At 39.0% G+C, this 10,415-nt stretch overlaps 1 long non-coding RNA gene across 1 annotated transcript; it reads left to right on the top strand.

Annotated features, from left to right (window-relative positions):
* Positions 1-5,086: 5,086 nt before the first annotated feature.
* Positions 5,087-9,688, top strand: LOC139046279 (uncharacterized). Its single transcript, XR_011506124.1, has 3 exons — positions 5,087-5,322; positions 5,827-5,939; positions 6,814-9,688. It is a non-coding gene; the product is annotated as an uncharacterized lncRNA (long non-coding RNA).
* The last annotated feature ends 727 nt before the right edge of the window (positions 9,689-10,415 follow it).

The raw sequence follows: 10,415 nt of genomic DNA, 5'->3' as shown, positions 1-10,415 counted from the left end.
TTCATGCAATATAATTTCTAATTTCTCTTTTGATTTTTTCCTAGACTCTTGACTTATTTAGTGTTGCATGATTTAGTTTTGAAATTTTGGAGGGATTTTCCAGAGATCTTTTCATACCAATCTCTAGTTTAATGTCATTATTGTCAAAGAAGATACTTTGCTTGATTTAAATCCTTTTAATTTTCTTGAAAATTATTTTCTGGCCCAGAATATAGCCTATCTTGCTAAATGTTCTAGGTACACTTAAAAAGAATGCATGTTTTGCTGTTGTTGAGTGGAGGGTTCTCCAAATGTCAGTTAGGTCAAGTTGGCCTATTGTGCTGCTAAGTCTTCTGTATTATTACTGATTTTCTGCTCTATCAATTATTAGGAAAGGAGTATTGAAATCTCATATAATTATGGGTTTTGCTATTTCTCCTTTCTATTCTTTTCATTTTTTATTTATATTTTTGAAGCTCTGTTGTTATATGCATTGAGATGTAGGATGGTTATTTCTTCTTGATAAACTGACCATTTTATAATTATAAAATGACCTTCATTATCTTTGGCAATATACTTTGAAATCTATTTTGATATTAATATAGCCATTCCAGCTTTCTTTAAATGAGCATTAGCATGGTATGCCTTTTCCCATCCTTTTACTCTTAACCTGTTTATGTCTTTATATTTAAAGTGTACTTCTTGTAGGCAGCATATAGTTGGATTTTATTTTTTTTTAAATCCAATCTCAAAATCTCTGCCTTTTAATTGGAATTTTTATAGCATTCATATTTATTGTGCATATGGATATAGTTAGGTTTAAAATTAATCTATTATCTTATTGTTTTCTATTTGTTTCTTCTGTTTTTTGTTCTCCCTCTCTACTTTTAATGCCTTCTTTTGGTTTATTGGGTATTTTTATGACTTTGTTTCATCTAATCTTTTCAGTATTAAGCTATACTTCTTAGTTTTGCTGTTTTAATGATTACTATAGGCTTTATAGTATCCTTTTTAAAACTATAACAGTCTGCTTTTTAGTGATTTTTATACTACTTCATATATAGTCCAAAAACCTTACAATAGTATATTTCAATTTCTCCCCTCCCAATCTCTGTGATATTGCTCTTGTATATTTTACTTTTATAAATCTCCTACAACTTTGTTATTATTTTATTTAAATAGTCAATTATCTTTTAAAGTGATTTAAATAATAATTTTAAAACTCTCATTTTTACCATGTAGTTACCATTTCTATTGCCCTAAATTCTGTAGCTCTGTTTTTTACTTGGTATCATTTTCCTTCTGCCTAAAGGACTTCCTTTAATATTTCTTATAGTGCTGGTCTGCTGGATCTGAATTCTTTCAGCTTTTATATGTCTGGAAAAGTTTTTAAAGGATATTTTCACTGGGTATAGAATTCTAGGTTGATGTAGGTTCATCTTTCAGTACTTTAAAGATGTTTTTCTACTGTTTTCAACAAGAAACCTGTTGTCATCTTTGTTCTTCTGTCTATAATGTGTCTTTATCCTGGATTCTTTTAAAATTTTCTCTTTATCCCTGGTTTTGAGTATTTTATTCTGTGTACTGGTATGAACTTTTTGGCCCAGGAGACTTATAGTTTTCATTGAATTTGGAAAAATTTTAGCCCTTAATTCTTCAAAAAGCTTTTTTCTGCCCCCATTCCTTCTCCTTTGGGGACTTCAACCACATATATTCATCCATTTGAAGCTATCCAACAGTTCACCAGTGCTTTGTTCATCCTTTAAAAGTTTTTTTTTCATCTACTTTATTTTGAATATCTTTTATGGCTCTGTCTTTAAGTTCACTCATCTTTCTTTCAGCAGTGTCTAATCTGCCATTAATCCCATTTGGTGTATTTTTTGTCTCAGACATTGTGGTTTTCATCTTTAGAAGTTCAATTTTAGCCTTTTTATTTCTTCTATGTCACTACTTAATTTTTGAATGCATATAATAGAGTTATAATGACTGTTCTAATGCCCTGTTCTGCTCACTCTAACATCTGTGTCAGTTCTGGGTCAGTTTCAATTGATTAAAATTTCCCCTCATTATAGATTTTATTCTCACTCTCTTTTGCATACCTGGTAATTTTTTTATTGAATGACAGACATTGTGATTCTTACCTTGTTATGTGCTGTGTATTTTTGTTTCCTGTAAATATATTTTTTTAAATCTTTCTTCTGGGAGGCAGTTAAGTTACTTGGAAATAAAGTGATCTCTTCAGGTCTTGATTTTAAGATTTATTATGTAGAACCAGAGCTCTTTTTAGTCTGGGGCTAATTATTCTCACTCCTGAGCCTATACCTGTCTGAGTACTTTACGCAATGACCCATGAATTATGAGGTTTTCCAGTTGGGTGGGTGGGAACAGGCACTATTCTTGGCCCTATGTGAACACTGGGTACTGTTTATTCTAATCCTTCTGGGTGGCTCCTGTAGCTTCTTCTCATGTGTACACTGATAGCACTCTGATGAATACTTGCACATCCCTGGAGTTCTCTGTCTGTGTAGATCTTTTCTCTCTAGTTCCCTTTTCTGCAAACTCTATCTTCCTTGGTCTCTCTAACTGTCAGCTCCATCTCCTTAACTCAGATAATTTTCTTGGATCCACCTGAGTTCCCCTTCCTTATACAATGGCTTGGAAATTCTCTCAAGGCAGCAAACTGGGGCAATTACGGGAGTGGCATCATTTTTTTACCTCTCTGAGATCATCATCCTTCGTTGTTTGATGTCTGATGTCTTGAAAATCATTGCTTCACATATCTTATCCTTTTGTTTATTTGTTTCAGGAAGGAGGGTAAATACACTCCTTGTTTTCCATCTTGGTCAGAGGGAGAAGTCGAATAAACTAGAATAACATTTTTTAAAATGCTCTTCCAAGTCTGAGAATCTCACCTCAATAGATCTGCAATGAGCAGTGAGCTGATATCTGGACTGAGCTTATCTGCTCTCTCCACTCTTTTTTAACCATTGGATATTTTACTGCATAGAGTCAGTCCTTGGTGAAAAAAAGAAATGCCCTAGGCTATGTGCCATGTTTACATTCTACAACGTTTGTCCATCTATCTAGAATTATTTTTGCCTGCTTATGTTTCCATCCAATCAAAACACTCATCAGCCTTGAGAAGTTCCTGGCTTCCATTGTAGCATCCCAGCATTCCTGTGACCCACATATGAAATGTGTTTATGCTGTGGACCCCCCCTTCAGACTGCGATTTCTGCTAAAGACAGTGTTAACCCGTGAAACCAATTGTTCTAAGCTATGAGCTACTATTTCATTACTTCTAGTAGTAGTATAAGAGAGTCCTTAAAAAGTTCTTAGAGGATTCCTAAGAGTAGAAATTTAAATCAGCGTAGAAGATTGTTTCTGCAGACAATGAATTTTTTGTTTGCATCATGTCATATCAGTCAAGTGACCAGAATTTTTACTCATATGAAACTAATATTTAAATTACAAACATAATCAAAACCATTTATAACATAGTTCTGGCTTCTAATAAGATTGTTATTTTCACATCAAAATCCAGCTCTAGTAGCAGACTCTATCTCCTTAGATAGTTAATCATTCTCTCATCCATATTTTCTCTTTATTTTGTACTTATGATAAAATAGTGTATCAGGCACTCTTGGTTGTCTATGCAATATCCATTCTTTCCTTCTATCTTACTAAGAGATTCCCGATTTTGTTCATTGCTACGTGTCACCCTGTCTAAAAAAAGAAAAAACCTCTTGTAATCTCAGACTCCCTTGAAGCTAGGGTTGGCCATGTGACTCATACAGTCATATGACACCTAATGACATTTCAGTCTATGACAGACCACATATATGACAGTTGTCCCATAAGATTAGTACCAGAAAGCCTAGGTGGTAATAGGCTATCTAATCTAGGTTTGTATAAGTGCACTCTATGATGTTTGCACAAGAATGAAATCACCTAACAACACATTTCTCAGAAGGTATCCCAGTCGTTAAGTGATGCATGACTGTATCTGCTTCTGCCAGGAGTATCTGGAAACATTTCTAGTCTCATGATACAGATGCTACTTTTTCCTTATTTACAATTGCTCCCCATTCTTCCTTTCTGAAACAGTATGTGATAACAGGAGCCATTGCAGTCTTTCGGCATTCCAAAGAGAAAGGACCATAGAGATCTTGGCCCCGGTGTCTTCAAGCCACTGAACCAACACGGCAACTGCCTTCCTCTGGCTTTTCATAGCAGAAAAAAAAAATCCAACTTAATTTGTAGAAGCAACTGTTTATTCAGTTACAGCTGAATCCAATCCCTCATACACAAATGGAGAAAGCAGATGTTATCTCTGCGTAATTACGCAATCATTTTTATTTCTTCTGCAGTAAAAACTAAAGTCATTTTTAGATTTTAGGAGGTAAATCAGTTCAGAACAATCCATTTTACTCATCTTCTGGTTCACAATTTTCAGCCTTTAGCCAAATGTCAAGTATCAAAGCACGAATGGCACTGCATTATAATTCTTTATTTACATCTCTGTTTATAGACTGAATCTTTGAGGGCCGGACCTGTGTCTTACTCATCCTTTCACCTTTAGAGTCTAAAACAACTCCTGGCATCTATTAGAAGATCAGGAAGTGATTGTGTAGTTGAATTAGAATAGGAGAAGAAGATGCTCTTTAATCCCATAGTGTAAGCTGTTCCCACAGGTAATAACCAGTGCTCAGCTACATAATACAATAGGCAAGCAGAAGGAAGCCAAGATACAGGGCCAGCACTTTGTCATTGTACCAGTGTCTCACTCCCAATAATACAGAGAACATCATGGGGCTCTACAAGGAAAAAATTGTCTTCTAGCATCCTGAAGAAAAAAATATTTTGCAAAAAAAAGCCTTGATAGATGCTTTAGCAAATACTCCTCTATTTTCAGCATTTTCTGTCTATAATTACATTTCACCAAAGAGAGTAATCATAACAAAAAATAGCTATCATACTTACTACATTGCTTCACTTAAAATGGATGGTGAATTGTAAAGCACAAGTGGCCAAAAGCCAAACAATGGTCTGCTCATTTAATTTTGTTTTCTCATGTACCCATTAGTGACTCATCAATTGCCTTGGATCTGGGAGGTGTGGTTTTCTGTGGCCCATGGCATCTGAGATCAGCAGGAATCAGCACCAGCTCAAGTTGGATTTCTTCTCAGGCCTGTACCTACAGGTTAGACAACTTATCAAGGCATGAAACTCCCAAATCCTGAGTCATTGACAACTGAAACTGCCTAAGTGTGAGATCATGCTTCTGCAGGAAGACTTGCCAGACCATCTTTGGGATGGGTATCGCTGTGATGGAAGGGACAGGTAAGATGCAACCCAACGGGAACAGGCAATTTTGACATTGTAAATTATTTCGTATTTTGTAATTTTATATATTGGAAACCATTCTCTTTAAATCCACAGGCCTATGATCCTGAGAATGGTTGCTCATAGTGTGGAGCCTAGAGTATTTTGAATAGATCAGAAAAGGCAGAGTTGAAAAGCCCAGTTTTCCTGCAATTTGGGGGACTAGATTTACAATGAGGATTTTTAAATGAAGTTTGAATTTGCAATCATTCATTTTAGCAGGCATACCTGGACCACTCAATAAATAATACGTTTGTATTATGCTTATAAATATGCAAATGAATTCCAATTTGCAAATAAATGCCTTGAGGAATTTTTTAAAACTTCAGAGGTAACCTAATCCTAGGATTCGCTGTATTCTTATTTGTGAGGTTTTTCTTTTATTTTGTGACAGCAGCTATAAATTCAACTAAACTATATGGCAAATGAAATTTTGGTGGTGGTTGTTTTTTCTTGCTAAAGGAAGACAGTGATCAAAAGGTTGGCAAGATGGGAAGCAACGAGCTTATTTCCAAGCAGGGAAATCAACAGTGCCACATCAAACTAAGAAGGAGGAAATCCAGCCAGCTAAGCAGGTACAGCTTTATTTGTTATCCTATCCTTCATCCCCTTTCTCAACATTCTTTCCTGACTATGGAAAAAAGTAAATGCAAATAGAATCTGCAAAGTGAGAAGCTAAAATAATGCTCGGACAGCAAATGGAAACAGAAAGCAAAAACTCAGAATCTGCAGGCATGGAACATACTGCAAGGGATGGTCATTTACAACGTGCTCCAGGATCCTAGAGCAGCCCCTGGAAGCCACCCAGAACACAGTAGGTAAGCATGCCCAATATTGGCTTCTTGTAAACTGAAGCTGCAAATTGCCCGTGATGCATATACCCACAGAGGTAACACCGAGTAGGAACATGCATACAGAAATGCATAAGCACGGCCGGTGAATTTCCTGAACACGTTAGATATGTCTCTCACCCTAGAGCTACTGTCTGTTGAGGTTCTGTTCTACGCTGGGCACCAAGAGAAGCACAACTCATAGTCCTCACAACAGCCCTATCGGTTAAGCAATGATAAGCAAAGAAATTAAAGCACAGAGAAGCTAAGGGGCTTGTCCAAGGTCATACCTTGCGTGGCAAGGTTGGAATCAGAATTCAGGCCTCCTTCCTTGTGACATCTCCATCAGGTGCCTCTGTTGTAAAATGCAGAGGGAATTTCTGCGGCCCCAATTCTATCCTACGTGTATGAGGGAAAAGCTTGCTGGTTAAAAGGAACCTCAGGGTTCCTTTGGAAAATGAAGCATCCATTAGTCATGGTAAACTAGTAAATTCAGATTTTTCTTAAAATTCTACACACATGCCGAGTACAAAAGGTGGCAGTCAAGAGGGACATTAAAGAGGATGCTGTGGTTCACTTTTTGATGATCTGAACTTACCTCCTCTTCTGCTTCTTTCAGGTCACAAGGTTCCCACACACAGCAGATCTCTTCTCTGGCTGGAGCCCAGGCTACTAGAAAGAGTGTCTCCTGAAACAACCAGGTGTGGGGAGAGCCCCGAAATGACTAGACATACATGGCTCACCTGTTGAACTAACCCCATTGAAATAGATGCTGGATCATTATCAGGGAGAGGAGCTGCCTAGGAAAATGGCACTCTCCAGGGAGGACATAAGCTACTTTTGTAGTTTCATGCAAAAGAAGATGTGTGAATAACAAGTAGTAAGAAGGACAATTACAATGGCTGGAGAGACGAACTAAGCTGAATGTCACTGGAATTTGGCAAGTCCTCCAAGCTTTAGGGCTGGTGCGATGCTGTGTCTTATTGCATCACTTAATCATCCAATAAATTGTTAAAGAAATATTTATCGAGGGCCAAGTATGTCCAAGGCTGTGGGGATAATGGAAAGCTGCTCTCATGGAACCTACGTTCTAGGATATGGGAAGATAGACAATAATGAAATATATAAATACATGATTTGTTAAGTAGTGATAAGTTCTATGAAGCAAAAAGAAGCTGGTTAAGGTGAATAAAAAAGCTGCAGGGGACACAGATTTGTATAAGAAGGTTAGATAAGTCCCCTCTAATAAAGTGACATTTGAACAAAGGCCTAAAAGAAGTGAGCGAGCGAGCCAGACAACCAGGAGAGGTCATTCCAGGGAGAGACAACAGCCTTTGTAAAAGCCCTGATGCTGAAAGTGCTTGGTGTGTTTAGGGAACACTAAGGAAACAGTGTGGCTACAGAGAGAGGAGGGAGGGGAGCAATGGGTGATAGGGACAGAGACGCTGTGGTGGCGGGCAGATAATATAGGACTCAAACCCTTAGGACGCTGTAAGGACTTTTACCTTATACTCTAGAGGAAATGAGAAGCCACTAGAAAACTTGGCTGCTGTACAGAAAAGAAACAAGAGTGAAAACAGAAGGAGAAAAATTCCAGTTAGGAGGCCAGTGCAATAATCCAAGAGAGAAATAGACCAGAATGGTAGCAGTGCAGGTAGTGAGGAGTGTTGGATGTTGTGTGTGCAAGAAAGACAGTTGTGAAGGGCGAGGCCAAGATGCTTTAGGCCTACGAGACTGGAAAAATGGAGGTACCATTAACTGAGATGGGGAGGAGCAGGTTGGGAGATGTTTTAGATATTAAATAAGCATCACATACCATCACCTTCCTTTGCTAAGACCCCTTAGTCTGTGCCAGAGCTCTCTTACTTAATAGGATGAGCCATACACTGTCTGGCCTCGACCTCTGCTCAGATTGTTTTCATCTCTTGAAATGTTGTCTCCTATTGCATTCCTTTAACGTCTTGGCTTAGACATAGGGTATCTCATTGGCCAAGTTCCCCACATCATGGAGATAGTGTAAATATACAGGGGTAGGGAGGTTGTGTCTTTCTTAACAGGATGTGAGAATTTGATTGACATTCATCTTCTCCACTGCTGCGCAGTCCCTTGGGAGCAGTGACTGTGTCTGTCTCCTTCTGCAGTATTCCTAGACCAAGCACAGTGCCTGACTTGCAGTTGGCACTCAGTAACTAGCAAATGGGTGAAGGAATGAAAGCGTGAAGTGATTCCCACCAACCACTCCCTGTGGTAGGAACTGGGCCAACTGAAACTCTGCTTCCACAGCCTTTTGCACCAGGTCAGAAGCCGATGAACTGCACCACAGGAATGACCCGTGTAGATGCGCTAGAGTTGGTGCCTTCTCGTTCCCTTTGGCTCAGGTCAGACCTTCACGTCAATGCAAGGTTATCAAATGCTGATGTTAATTTTACTATTACAAAATTTAGGAGAATTCAAAGAAAATGTCTTTATGAAATAAAATATTTTAGATTTATTTCCTCAATTTTAGATGGCACTATGGCTGCCTAATCTCAAGTTTTCCATACATGTCAATTTGAAAATTTATTCTAGGGTTCTTCTTTGGTCTCACCCAACCCACCAGAACATCCTAGCTGTACAGTTTGCACCCCTGATGTCACATCGTGAGATTCTCGTCCTCATGCTGGTTTTATCCTCAGTCAGAGCAGGTTGCAGCCTGTGCTTTACAGCAGCAAGATCCTACAACCCACTCCACACGGCACAAGCTGAACTTCATGCTCAAAATCCCACCACTAAGAGGCATTTCTCTGCATTGACTTTCCCTTTCAGAGCCCTTTCCATAAGATGGCTTAGTGAAAGAAGCCATTCTTTTCTATTAATATTTTATCAGAGTGGAATGATCTCTATGCGACTCCCTACACCTGGGAGCGGATGGGTCATATAAGGAAGGGCATTTAAGATAGAGATTTGGAGTGGGATCCTGAAGAGGCAGTAAGAGAGCAACAAAGAGGGACCTCACCACGTCCCAGTGGCAGCTCAGCTGCCGTAAGATCCAGGTATAGGCAGCAAAAAGTGTGAGTGCCGGTTTTTTTAAAAACCTCCATCCTGCTGCACAGAGGTGAGGGCGTAGGAGGAAAGCTGTATCTGTGGTAGACACATTGGCCAACCATGGCCCAAACTTTATCCGAGAAAAAATGGTTCTGTAGTCAAATAAGTTGTGGATTTTCTGCTTATCGTATCTCTATCTTGGATATTTACAATAAGCAGGTTAGATGCTGGGAGAGTCTTAGATTTTAGAAATCTGTTTGACCTTGTTTAGTATAGCATTTTTACAAACCTATTTTCTCTTGCTAAACATCTTTGGGAACACGGCATCTGTGGAACAGAACTTATAAGAGACAGAGCTCATTTGCTTTACCTGGAAGTTAATGGTATGAGAGAAGGGAGGTCGCCGGATATACTGAAGAGCACAGTCTTGACAGGGTTCAGAGACCCAGGTTCAAATCCTCCACTAACCTACTTACTGGCTTTGTGGCCTCGGTGAGTTATTTAACCTCTCTGTGCCTCTGTAAATTGAAGATCTAATTTGTTTTTTGTTCTAATGCATGTCATATATCTAGATATGGAATAAATAGTAAGCATGCTTTTATAATCCGGGCTCATCTTTGTCCTCTCCAGGCCTCTGCTTCCACCTCTGGTGAGCACTTTGGGTTAGAATAGCCAAGAGCAGTGGCTAAGAGCAAAGGCTTTGGATTAAGATATATTTAGCTCAAATCCTGGCTCTGCTTTTTACTAGTTTTGTGGTTTAGGGCAAGTTACGTGACCTCTCTGGGCCTCAGTTTCTTTATCTGTGAAATAGAGATTTTGGGAGGATCAAAATAATAAAGTAAAGGGAGTGTCCAGCCAAGGGCCTAGCACAGAGTAAATGGCACAGTAAAAAGCTGTTACAAGTGTTCTGGCTTCTATTTCCTGTCTCCACACTTTTCCTCTCTGGCTTGGCTATGATCTCTCTCCTTAACCCCATCGCTAAATGCATTCCATCCTAGTAGCCAACACTCCTCACAATGGGGTCTCCCAAATTGCTCCCACACCCCACTCCCAAACTGTAGCTTCCTCCCTGGGGCAACTGGTGCTTATAATTTACTTTCCGACCCTGGCCCGACGGCATGGAAGGAGAACAGACAACGATTTCTCTTCCCACAGCCTCCCACACATTCGTTTTCCCTGCATGTCTGACGTTTGACT

Source organism: Equus asinus, chromosome 9, assembly GCF_041296235.1.
Source record: "Equus asinus isolate D_3611 breed Donkey chromosome 9, EquAss-T2T_v2, whole genome shotgun sequence".
NCBI lineage: Eukaryota > Metazoa > Chordata > Mammalia > Perissodactyla > Equidae > Equus > Equus asinus.
The sequence above is the reverse complement of the archived record's forward strand: the minus strand, read 5'-3'. Positions and strand labels throughout refer to the sequence as shown.